General features: G+C 38.2%; 1 long non-coding RNA gene across 1 annotated transcript; it reads right to left on the reverse strand.

The window, feature by feature from the left end:
• Positions 1 to 1,854: 1,854 nt before the first annotated feature.
• On the reverse strand, positions 1,855 to 6,860 carry LOC147842293 (uncharacterized). The gene is made up of 2 exons (XR_015499238.1): positions 5,531 to 6,860; positions 1,855 to 5,067 (listed from the first exon to the last, which is right to left on the reverse strand). It is a non-coding gene; the product is annotated as an uncharacterized LOC147842293 (long non-coding RNA).
• Positions 6,861 to 12,203: the final 5,343 nt, after the last annotated feature.

The following is a 12,203-nucleotide window of genomic DNA, read 5'->3' on the forward strand; positions in this document are numbered from 1 at the left end:
TAATAATTGTATTACAGTAAAAACACAATCCCAATAATAGCACAATGAAGTTCTATGCTAAACATAATAAGCTGAACCTGCCTTTGCCTTGATTTGCCTGCCAATGACTTGTGTCTAGTGACAGTATTTACTTAAATAAATTTTCTTTTTATTTTTAAATAATCTTTTTAAGTTATTTACAAAACAAACAATAAATTTGACACATACAACTAGTTAACAATAAATTTAAAATGATGATCTCTGATATATTTGCCACAACCCCCCATCATTTTCCTTCTCTTGCCAAATGGGATGGTGGGCCAAATCAAAGGTTAGAATGGGCCAACTTTGGACCGCAGTCCCTAGTTTGGGCATCTCTAATCTAAACACTGACATCAACTTAAAATTTATATAATGAGTTCTCTGCATTATTCCCTTCCCTAAAACTAAATAATCATGACACCAAAAACACACTTTACTACAGTGACTCACTCACTACATTCCAGATTCAGGAGAAGCATGTGACTTTCGCAGAACAGTAACATTGCCAAAATATAAAATATAACTCATGGCTGCTCCATGATCACCAAGGCGCTGCGCTTTTCCTCATTAGCCTCATCCGTCTCTACTTGTCCTCCCTTTAAAGCTCTTGAAGCTGGAAACGGTCACCATTCGGGGGAGAGTGCTGGAAAAGCAGGCCTGACAGAAAGCAGTGGTCTTGCTAATTAGCTAAAGAGCGAGGCCGTTCAGACCACTGCCGGCTGGCTGATTGCACATGCTCCAGTGGCGTCTTTCCAAAATGAGGCCTTGTGTCTGAATGTAACACAAGCGTGACCCTCCTCCCTTCATTCCAGGATTCCAGGACGGTGAGAAGACTATGAGCCCTTCTGGATATTCTCCAGAGCTACTGAGGTGCTTATGAGTCTGTGTTTCTTTCTCTCAATTCACTCCAAACTTGTTTTGTTGGCATGTCATGTTTACATTAAATAGAACATACAGTATGAAAACAAATGAAATAGTAGTGGTGATAATTGAACAAAAGGTATATTTAACAATCAGCATTTAAGGATAAAACAATGGTAAATAAATAATAATAATAAATGTTCAGATTTTCCCCACAGTCTATATGCAGTGTAGGTGAATTGAATAAACTAAATTGGCAGTACAGTATGAATGTGTGAATGTGAGAGTGTATGGGTGTTTACCATTACTGAGTTGCAGCTGTGTAAAACATATACTGGATAAGTTGGTGGTTCATTCCGCTGTGGTGACCCCTGATGAATAAAGGTTCTAAACTGTAAAATAAATCAATGAATGAATGAACGTGTCTGATGTGTTTGTAAGTGTCCCACTTATTTGACATTTCTCTCTCTCTCTCTCTCTCTCTCTCTCTCTCTCTCTCTCTCTCTCTCTCTCTCTTATTAGGGTTAGGATTGGGGTTAGGCTCTTCTTCTATCACAGAATGGCTATCAAAGGGGAAAAGATTATGACTTTTTATTGTCTTGGTTAAATCCAGGTTAAGAATGGAATATAAATGATCAACTCACAGGAAATTGACTTACATTTAAATTTATATGGTGTGTGAATGAAGCTTTTATATACAATATGTGAAGAGGACATGTAATTACTACTATTATTTGCCTATCATTTTATTGGTGTTGTCTGGTAATGAAATAGTTTTGTTACATTTTGTAATACTTTTTAAATAAGATTTTAATGTGAATTAAGGAGGTTTTAAAGTCAACATATCTCTCTTTCTCGCTCTCTTTCTCTCTTGTAAATGTTGGGGTTGCTTATCTGTTGGGATAAATTGCAGACCGTCTGTGTGTTTCCTCAGTAAGCTGGAGCTCCAGGAAGGCAACAACAACTGAGAGATGTGAATCCAACAGTTTATTGCTCTCTTCTAAAGAAGACTGGGGTATTCCCAGCTTTTATACATCATACTCAGGGTTACATGGGTTATGAATACGTGCAAATATTCAGCTCAGTTAGGCAGAACAATTTTATCCAGTGCTCAAGAATGTCAAGGCGCAACGTCAAGGCGCCTAGTACAGGGACAACTTACAATAAGATAAGACACAGTTACAAAACAGAATATTTGGAGAGTGACTACATGGATATTTCTTTCAATCCCCTCTTCCAGGCTCTGTTTTTTACAAGAGCCTGGATCATACCATATTCTCATAAACTCTATTTGTTAAATGGTTACCCTCAGTTCCATTCATAGCTAAATGTTCATAACCCTTTACCTAAGGCATTAACCATCCTATACATTCTTTCCATAAAACATCTCAGAAGACATGGACCAAAAATACATACACATAAGAAAATAATAAGTACCGGTACTACCATTGAGACATATGGAGCCAATGATCCAAACAGGCTTACTAAAAATCCCAATCCCCAATTAAAATTTCTTTCCTTCATCTCATCCTCATACACCTGTGATGATATCCTTTTCATCGCCTTTACAGCTTGTCCTACTCGTCCAAGATCCTCATCATCCGCGGGAACGTAAGTGCAGCATTGGCTCTCTCCGACCAGGGAGCAGACCCTGCCTCTTTCCGCTAAGAGCATGTCCAGAGCCAGTCTGTTTTGCATAGTCATTAGTCTCAGAGCTCCTCTCTTAGTCCAGAAATGGCATCCGTGGTACTGTTAATAAAAGAGGCCAGTCTATAATGCATAATCTCTTGCTGTTTTAAGGCATCTGCCACGCCAAAACTGGGAATCATAGCCTCCCAGAATCTAGTCCAGTGTGATCTCATACGGTGTTCGTCGGGTACGTCGTCCTGGGGAACTGACCTCCGTTCCCTTCCGAATTGTCTGGCAAGATGCATGACAGTGACCATGTGTTGTAATTGGATCACAGTACAAAGACCAGTCCAATTGGTGGGGTAAGTGTTGAAGACGGTTTCTCCCCCACAATACCAGTACCAGTCATCGGCCAGGACCGCATCCTGTCTCGGCCAAGTGGGGACACAAGTTACGTTGCTGCGTTGACAGTATGTGTTGTTCAGGTTGTAACATGCCGTGACAGCTGTCTCATTTGTGATATTAGCACATTTAAGTTTGTTCAGTTCACAGGTGCCTGGGATGTAACGGGGACAAACACTTAGTAGAGAACTATATTTTTTATTCTTTCGCCACGGTAAATATACCCCTGAAAATCGATCCCTCTCGCCAATTACTATATTACAATCTTTAGCTCTTAAGGTGGATACATTACCTCCATTTGTCCCATTAAAGCAAAAAGAAAAAGTGAACCCCTGGGGTTTCGTCAACAAAATATTCAAACCCATAGTTCTAGGTGTAGGTATTACAACAGAATGATTCTTTCTGCTAGTTGATTTGCAAAGAGGCTCCCATGTTTTCTTGTTAGAAACACATGTGGGGCGCCACTCATAAATATCTCCCAAAGCATTTGTACAAAAAGCAAGTTTAGTACATGTAAAAGGCAAAGGTTTCAAGGATATAGTCACAGCAGAGGAGAACACTTCTTGGCAGACAACACATGACTCATTGGTTGTCTGTCGTGCAGTCCAGTTAGCATACTGCCAGAATAAGTTGTGTACTTCAGTGTGGGCCTGTGTCAGTCCCAGTAGGGCTATCAGTAGAAGTAGTCTGCAAAACAAAAACTATTAATATCATATCATAGACATTTACTTCAATGGTTTCACTCTGGTGCCATGGATCCACTGTGGAAAAAGATCAGTTAATACAGCAGCAGTGCGTGTAACAGCCAGAACCTCAGCTGGCCCTTCGTATTTGGGGTCAGTTAAATCTTTCTGGGGTTTTATATCTTTTATTAGCACCTTGTCCCCTATCTGGAAAGGGTGTGCTGCCTCAAGTGGAATTTCAGGGTGTTTCTTTGTTACCCTTTCCCAATACTGATTAAGTTTCTGAATTAGGGCCGCTGAGAATTCTGATATGTGGTTAGAAAGCTCAATACCCACTCCCATAATTCCCCCTTGCCATGGGATAGGGAAAGGTCTTCCCATGACCACCTCATATGGTGATAAAGAATCCAAATTTGCTTGTGGTGTCATTCTCAAATCTGCTAGTACTATTGGTAAAATTTTTACCCAATCTTTATGACCGTGTTGTCTTAAGGCCTTCTTTATCTTTCCTTTCAAGGTTCTGTTAGTTCGCTCCACAAATCCAGATGATTGTGGATGATAGGGTATGTGGAAAAGCCAATTTATATTTAATTCAGTTGCCAATTGTTGCGTTACCTTTGATGTAAAAGGTGTTCCTTTATCTGAATCGATACTTTGTGGGATCCCATATCTAGGTATAATTTCAGAGATCAATTTCTGTGTTACCACCTTTGCATTTTCCCTTGAGCAAGGAAAAGCTTCTACCCATCTTGAAAATTTATCCACGCAAACCAGTGATACTTAAACGGTCCCCTCTTGGGCATATGCGTAAAATCTACTTGCCATTCAGAAAAAGGTGTAATTGGTCTTGGTAAATGTTTGTGCAGTGCCACAGGCTTTGATACATTATATTGAGCGCATATAAGGCATTTGTCAAGTATGTTATTAATGGTGGTTTCTAGTTTTGGGACACAAAACAAAGATCGCATCGTTTCATGTACCCCTCTTCGTCCACGATGAGTGACACCATGAAATTCGTGGACGAGGAATGACAGTGCCACATGTGGGAGACATAGGCGACCAGTGTTGTCGTGCCATAGACCCATCTTTTCATCAAACGTGGAAGAAAAGGCGTCCCAGAAGGACTTATCCTCGTCAGTGGCTGATGCTTGTAACATAGCCAAATCAATGTCAGGGAGCATCCCCGAAGCCGAGGTTGTAGACAACAAGGAAACGTGCATAGAGTCCTCAGGCAAAGGCTGTTGTGCTGCTATTAGCATGTCGGTCAGCCAAAGCGTTTCCTTTGGCTTCATCAGTGTGTTCCTTCGAATGGCCCTGAGTTTTAACAATGGCCAGTTGCGAGGGAAGATGGCAAGCCGTTATTAAATCAGTTATGAGAGTATGGCTGCGCACCCCCCATTTGTTGGAGGGCGACATTCAAAGTTTGATCGAACAGACCATCGCCAGTCATCGTTCGAAGCCTTTGCTTGAGCTGTTCTGGAGTCATTTGAGATTGATCAGATAATTGAAATTAAAGTATCTTCTGAACATCTGGAGTACAGTTACTAATAAAAGTGGAAATAAACAGTGGTTGTGGCTGTCTTTCTGGGGGATCAAATCCTCCCAGATGTATCCAAGCATTGGAAAAACGCTGGAGGAAGGCAGAAACTGTCTCTTTCTTTTCCTGCTTACAGCTGGTCACGTGTGACAAATCTCTATGAGCACAACGAGTGTCCACAAGGTAAGCAGTAAGCTGTCGCTTCAGGATATCTATAGCACCCTGTTCATCCCGCCAGTAAAAGTACGGTACATCTTTTGTGTATTCTTGTTCCTCATAATCCCCTTCTTTAATTTTTACTCTACGTATCATTTGCTGGGGTTGTAGTTTAACCTCATCATTTTTAGAGCACAAGCAAGGAACAGCATCAATGAGGGCTGTCTCATCATATTGAGACCCCATTTTGTTCATCAATATAAATTTATAATCAGCTCCTGTAAGCTGTGCATTTCTAGAGACACGTATCATAGTTTCTACAAATTCTACTGGCCTGCTCATATCAGGAAGCAGTGAAATGACATCCTTGAGCTGTGTTGCGGAGGGAGGGGTTACTTCAGCATGTCCCCCTTTCTTTGAGACCCATAGGAAAGCCTGATTATCCCCTTGGTCTGGTTTCTCTGTGCGAAGCCCCTCTAATTCTTGTACAGGATACAGAGGCATCCTCTGATGTGCCTTTCCTTGCCCCTCATCAGGAATGGGGGAGGAGAGGGTAGGAGTAGGAACAGTAACTGTAACTGAGGGAACAGTAACAACGGGGCTGGAGGCACTTTGGGTGTCTCCTTTCTTTTTACCTCAATCTTTGATGCTGATCCTTTAAGAGGCTTCGGAATTAATTTCTTTACCTCTTTTTGTAGGTTAATATTTTGTTTATCATTCCACACACTCATCATCTTCATCCAGATTTCATAACCCTTTCTCATGTAATCATGGTCCCATTCGGGATCTCCTTCACTTTCATAAATTAATTTGTGAGCCCGTTTTAGCACATGGGGGTCAAATGACCCATCTCTAGGGTAGGGACGCATCGCTTGTGCCTCAGTCCACCCTGCTAGATTATCTAACCATGGATTAGTGTAATATCCCCACCCACATCGATACATCCAATCTTTAGGGCCTTCCCCTATCTCAGGCTTGGGGTATGAACCACCCATGTTAGTAAATACTTACTAGAAAACACACAGAATGATCGTTTTACTTTTGTATAGCGCGCTCTTCTTGGCTTTTCAGGGAAAATCCCAGCCAAGGATTACTCAGTTCAGTAATGAAGCTTATCAGGCAGTCAAACCAAATTCATGTCTTGCCAGCTTCCTGAACACTCAGTTCAGTGATGAAACTAATCAGGTAGTCAAAACCAAATTCATGTCTTACCTGATCAGCTTCATCACGTCGGGGGTCACCAAGTTGTTGGGATAAATTGCAGACCGTCTGTGTGTTTCCTCAGTAAGCTGGAGCTCCAGGAAGGCAACAACAACTGAGAGATGTGAATCCAACAGTTTATTGCTCTCTTCTAAAGAAGACTGGGGTATTCCCAGCTTTTATACATCATACTCAGGGTTACATGGGTTATGAATACGTGCAAATATTCAGCTCAGTTAGGCAGAACAATTTTATCCAGTGCTCAAGAATGTCAAGGCGCAACGTCAAGGCGCCTAGTACAGGGACAACTTACAATAAGATAAGACACAGTTACAAAACAGAATATTTGGAGAGTGACTACATGGATATTTCTTTCATCTGATAATTTTATTTTCATTCTGATCTGATAATATTATATATCGTTAAACAGGTACACTATTTTTTAAATGTTTGGAACAAGTAACATGTTTTAATGTTTTCGAAGATACACTTTTTCATTTATTTGTTTCATTTACCTGATCAAAAAATATTTGAATTTTTTACAATTTAAAATTACTTTTCTTATCGAATGGAGTTTAAATTTTTAAGTAACGTTAGTAATTTATTCCTATATTTTATGATTCAAACTTAGTTTTCAGCATCATCACTCCAGTCTTCAGTGTCACATGATCTTTCAGAAACTGTTCTAATTTGCCGACTTGCAGGGCAACGAGCAGCAGGTGCAATTAATTAACCTCCTCTCCTCCCCACCCAGCTGAGAAACAGGTAACAGTAAGAGAGAGCGGGAGAGAGCGGGAGAACAGAAACCCAACACAACAATACATTCAAAACACCATGAAATTTAACACTGTTCTATTGACTAATATACTGTAAATGGTATTGCGTCATTAACAATGATTTTCGTGATTCTTATAATTATCAATATTGAAACCCTTTTTTCGTGCTGCATAGTTTTGCGAAGCTGTGATGCAATTACATTTTTAGAATTTAAATTTAGTTTTAGATAAAAAATGTGTTAACTTTCTCTCTTGAACAATATAATGTGTCCACATGCACACACACACATGCACACAAAAATCATACTAGAGCCGTGCTGTCCTCGGTTTAAGGTGCCCAGCGGCAGGTTTCTCTGTGGATGTTTTCCTCTGAGGCTGTTCCCAGTTTTGTCTCTCTGAGTGTTTCATTTTTGCAGAACAAAGGCCTGTTAAATTGAATCCCTCCTGTACCCATGCTCTAATGAAGGAAATGCTTGTTAAAACATCTACCTCTACATCCTTCTTCCCCCCTCTGCTGCAGTCTTTTTCAAAGGTAGATCAATCTGACACCATTTTTCTAAATCTAAAAATGATCAATACTAAAGGTCAGGATTTTGAGAAAACTACACAAATCAAGCGTGACATTCTAAAAACGCAATTTATAACTTTTTTGTTTCACATGCTATTAATAAATATGAGAATTTTATCGCAAAGATATTAATGTACGGTATTTGTTTTTTTAACTAGTTGTATGTGTCAAAGATAGTAAGGTACTTGTTGCGCCATGGTTTCGAGCCTCAGCTGGGTCAGTTGGCATTTCTGTGGGGAGTTTGATTGTTCTCCCTGGGTTTCCTCTGGGTGCTCCGGTTTCCCCCAGAAAATGGGTAAATTGGGTAAGCTAAAGTTTTCCATAGTGTATGTGTGTAAATAAGTTTGTATGGATGTTTCCTAGTAATGGGTTGCAGCTGAAAGGACATAAAAAACATATGCTGGATAAGTTGGCAGTTCATTCCACTGTGGCACCGCGGATGAATAAAAGGACTAAGCCGAAAAGAAAATTATTGAATGAATGAATGAATAATAATAATAATAATAATAATAATAATAATAATAATAATAATTATTATTATTATTATTATTATTATTATTATTATTATTATTATTATTAATAATAATGAATAATTATGTTTTTGGTAACAGTAAAATATCGGTCCATTAATTAATGTTAGTTAATTGTATTTATTAACATGAAGTGTAAACAATCCTATACAGTTTTTATTAATTATAGTTTAATATTTACTAATGTATTATTAAAACATTGTTATTTTTAAAGTATAACATTAGTTAAATGCAGCATAAGTTCATAAATAATATAAGAAATATATTTTTTATTGTTTGTTGATTACATTGATTGTTATACATCAACTAGAGTTGACTAATGGACCATTTTTTTCAAGTGTGTGCGTGTATGCGTGTGTGTGCGTGCGTGTGTGTGCGTGTGTGTGCGTGCATGTGTGTGTACGTGTGTACGTGTTTTTCTGGACAATGACATAGGTATGACAGGTATTACAAAAAGATGGTGAAATATGAGGACATTGCTGATGTTCTGATTTCTTAAAAAGCTTATAAATCACACAGTATGATTTTTTGTAATAGTAAAAGTAAAACTGTACACAGTTTGCTGTGAGGGTTGGGTTTAGGAGTAGGATTAAAGCGATAGAAAATACAGTTGTACAATATAAAAACAAATGTAATGTCCCCACAATTCACAAAAACAACTGTGTGTGTACATTAAATTGTGTCTTGTTTAATAAAATCCCTGACCAAAAATGAATAGGTAATAATAATAATAATTACTTTCATTTACCACTTTAGACACTCAAAGCACTTTACACAATGGGGGCATCTCCTCATCCACCACCAGTGTAGCATCTACCTGGATGACGCAACGGCTGCCATACTGCGCCAGACCGCACCACACCAGCTGATTGGTGGAGAGGAAACAGAGCGATGACGACAGTCATGATATGGGGATGGTTAGGAGGCCATGATGGACAGAGCCCAGTGGGCAAATTTGGTCTGGTGCCAGGGTTAAACCCCTACTCTTTTCCGAAGGACATCTTTGGATTTTTAACAACCACAGAGAGTCGGGACCTCAGTTTAACATCTCACTGAGTAGTATAGAGTCTGGTACTGGGGCGCTAGGACCCACACAGACCACTGGCTGAGCACCCCTTGTTGGCCTCACTAACACCACTTCCGGCAGCAACCTAGCTTTCCCATGTGGTCTCCCATCCAGGTACAGTTCAGGAACAGCCCTGCTTAGCCTCAGTGGGCGAACATGTAAAAGTTTGCAGAGAGCTAGCTGCCGCTCATTCATTCCTTCCTTCCTTCATTCCTTCCTTCCTTCTTTCATTCATTCATTCATTCATTTATTAATTCTCTTTTCGATTTAGTCCCTTTATTAATCAGGGGTTGCCACAGCTGAATAAACTGCCTGAGCAAAACATAATATTAAAATAATTATAAAAATAAACTCACTGTATTAATATGGATATCCAGCACCAACAGGAAACATTAACACTATAAAAATAAAACTGAGGAGAGAGGAAACAAATTGAAACAATCTGCCATAGAAAAAGATGGAGAGAAAATAGTTAATGATGGAACAGACAAAATCATAAATAGAGGCAAGTGACTGTTTTTGGAAACACACACACACACACGACACAAAACATGTCTGATTCTGCAAACCGACAAGGAGAGAGAGAGATGTTCTTGATGTCTCGGACCGTGATAATGAGCTGTCATTAATATCTACCTTCTCCCTGCTGTCCTCCTCTCATTATCATAATTATCCTTTACTTACTTCCCCCATCTACCGACATCCCAAAACCAGTGAGACTTTCTCTCTGTAATGATGGTTGGTTCTTCTGAGGGATGATGAGGCCCGATGTATGAAACAAGCTGCTGTCATTTACCACATCTGTGTGTGTGTGTGTGTGTGTGTGTGTGTGTGTGTGTGTGTGTGTGTGTGTGTGTGTGAGGCTGCATTTAGAAAACATACACAAAAACCACACAAACATAAATTGAAAAGATGAGTCAAGTGTAAGATTTCAGGGCAGCTGAAAGCACTGGGAGTGTTATCATGAGGATGGCACAACAACAAGGACACCGACACACTGCTGGAAACCACACGAGAACAGAGCAGATGTCAAAACAACAGCCGCAACGCTGAAGATAGCAGCGCAAACACTCCCAGTTCAGGACGGATCCTGATTTGATACTCCATTTGGATATTCCCGAGAATAATAGTGAAGTAATTTGGATTTAAAGTCTGGGTGAAATCAAAATTTACTAAATTTGCTATCACACAATTTTATTGTTTAGGTAAACAATTATTCTGAGCAAGTTAATCCATTGAAAACAAAATTGTTTTAGTAATCATCAATCAAAGACTGACTATTTGCTTGCCAGCTCAGTTTGACGGCTTCAGCCACAATATTCTTAGCTACGCCCCTTTTACCGTTAGTTTGCTATGAGGGAATGATGCCCCCTACTTAATATTTTGTTTCAGTTGTAACTACATCAATATACTGAAATAAGTGTCAGCAACTTCTGGCTGATGTGGAAAAAAAAGAAATAAATAAACATTGTTAGCCTACTAAGGTCACAAGTTCTGTTGTTACAAACATAATTAGTTGATTTGGTGTTTCCCAAATCTGTCTATTTAATGAACATTTGCATCTCAAACTTGTACACTTGCAACTAGCCCTCTCGAGCTGAAGTTAGAAGCACATTTCCTGGTTGTGTTCTTATCTCCAAAGCTTGTAAAATAAAATAAAAAAAAGATATATATATATATATATATATATATATATATAGTCAGAATTATTAGCCCCCCGTTGATTTTTTTTTTCTTTTTAAAATATTTCCGAAATGATGTTTAACAGAGCAAGGAAATTTTCACAGCATGTCTGATAATATTTTTTCTTTTGGACAAAGTCTTATTTTATTTATTTTAGCTGGAATAAAAGCAATTTTAAAATTTTTAAAATAATTTTAGGGTCAATATAATAAGCCCCTTTAAGCTACATTTTGTTTTGATAGTCTACAGAACAAACCATTGTTATACAATAACTTGCCTAATGACCCTAACCTGCCAAGTTAACCTAATTAACCTAGTTAAGCCTTTAAATGTCACTTTAAGCTGTATAGAAGGGTCTTGAAAAAATATCTAGTCAAATGTTATTTACTGTCATCATGGCAAAGATAAAATAAATCAGTTATTAGAAATAAGTTGATAAAACTATTATGTGTAGAAATGTGTTAGAAAAATCTTCTCTCCTTTAAACAGAAATTGGGGAAAAAATAAACAGTAGGGCTAATAATTCTGACTTCAACTATATAAATAAATATATATATATATATATATATATATATATATATATATATATATTTATATATATATATATATATATATATATATATATATATATATATATATATATATATATATATAAAGAGAGAGAGAGAGAGAGAGAGAGAGAGAGCATATGTTAATGGTTTAATTTTTTAGAATGTTAATTTATGTTCAAGAAATGTATCTGTTTATGACACGAACCTGTTGGTTAGAACATTTCTGCAGTGGAAGTTGTCACTCTACCCCTTTCAGAGCGTCATTTTATTTTATCTAACCACTATCCTGGATCAAATGACGAAACTACAGTTTTTTTCTCGTCACTACATCGTTCTTTTCCCAAACGATGCATCATACTATGAGAGTTCAGCCCTGAGTTATGTCGTTGTTTGGGAGACGCACCCCAGACTGATAAAATGTTTGATTTTATAGACCATTTTGAGGAATGTAAACAAAAGCAATGGTCCCAGCATACTTCCTGTTTTACATTTTTATTTTCTATAGCTTCCAAGAATCCAAAAAATTATGAAACAGTAAGA

Source organism: Danio rerio, chromosome 9 (assembly GCF_052040795.2).
Source record: "Danio rerio strain M-AB ecotype USA chromosome 9, GRCz13ab, whole genome shotgun sequence".
Taxonomy (NCBI): domain Eukaryota; kingdom Metazoa; phylum Chordata; class Actinopteri; order Cypriniformes; family Danionidae; genus Danio; species Danio rerio.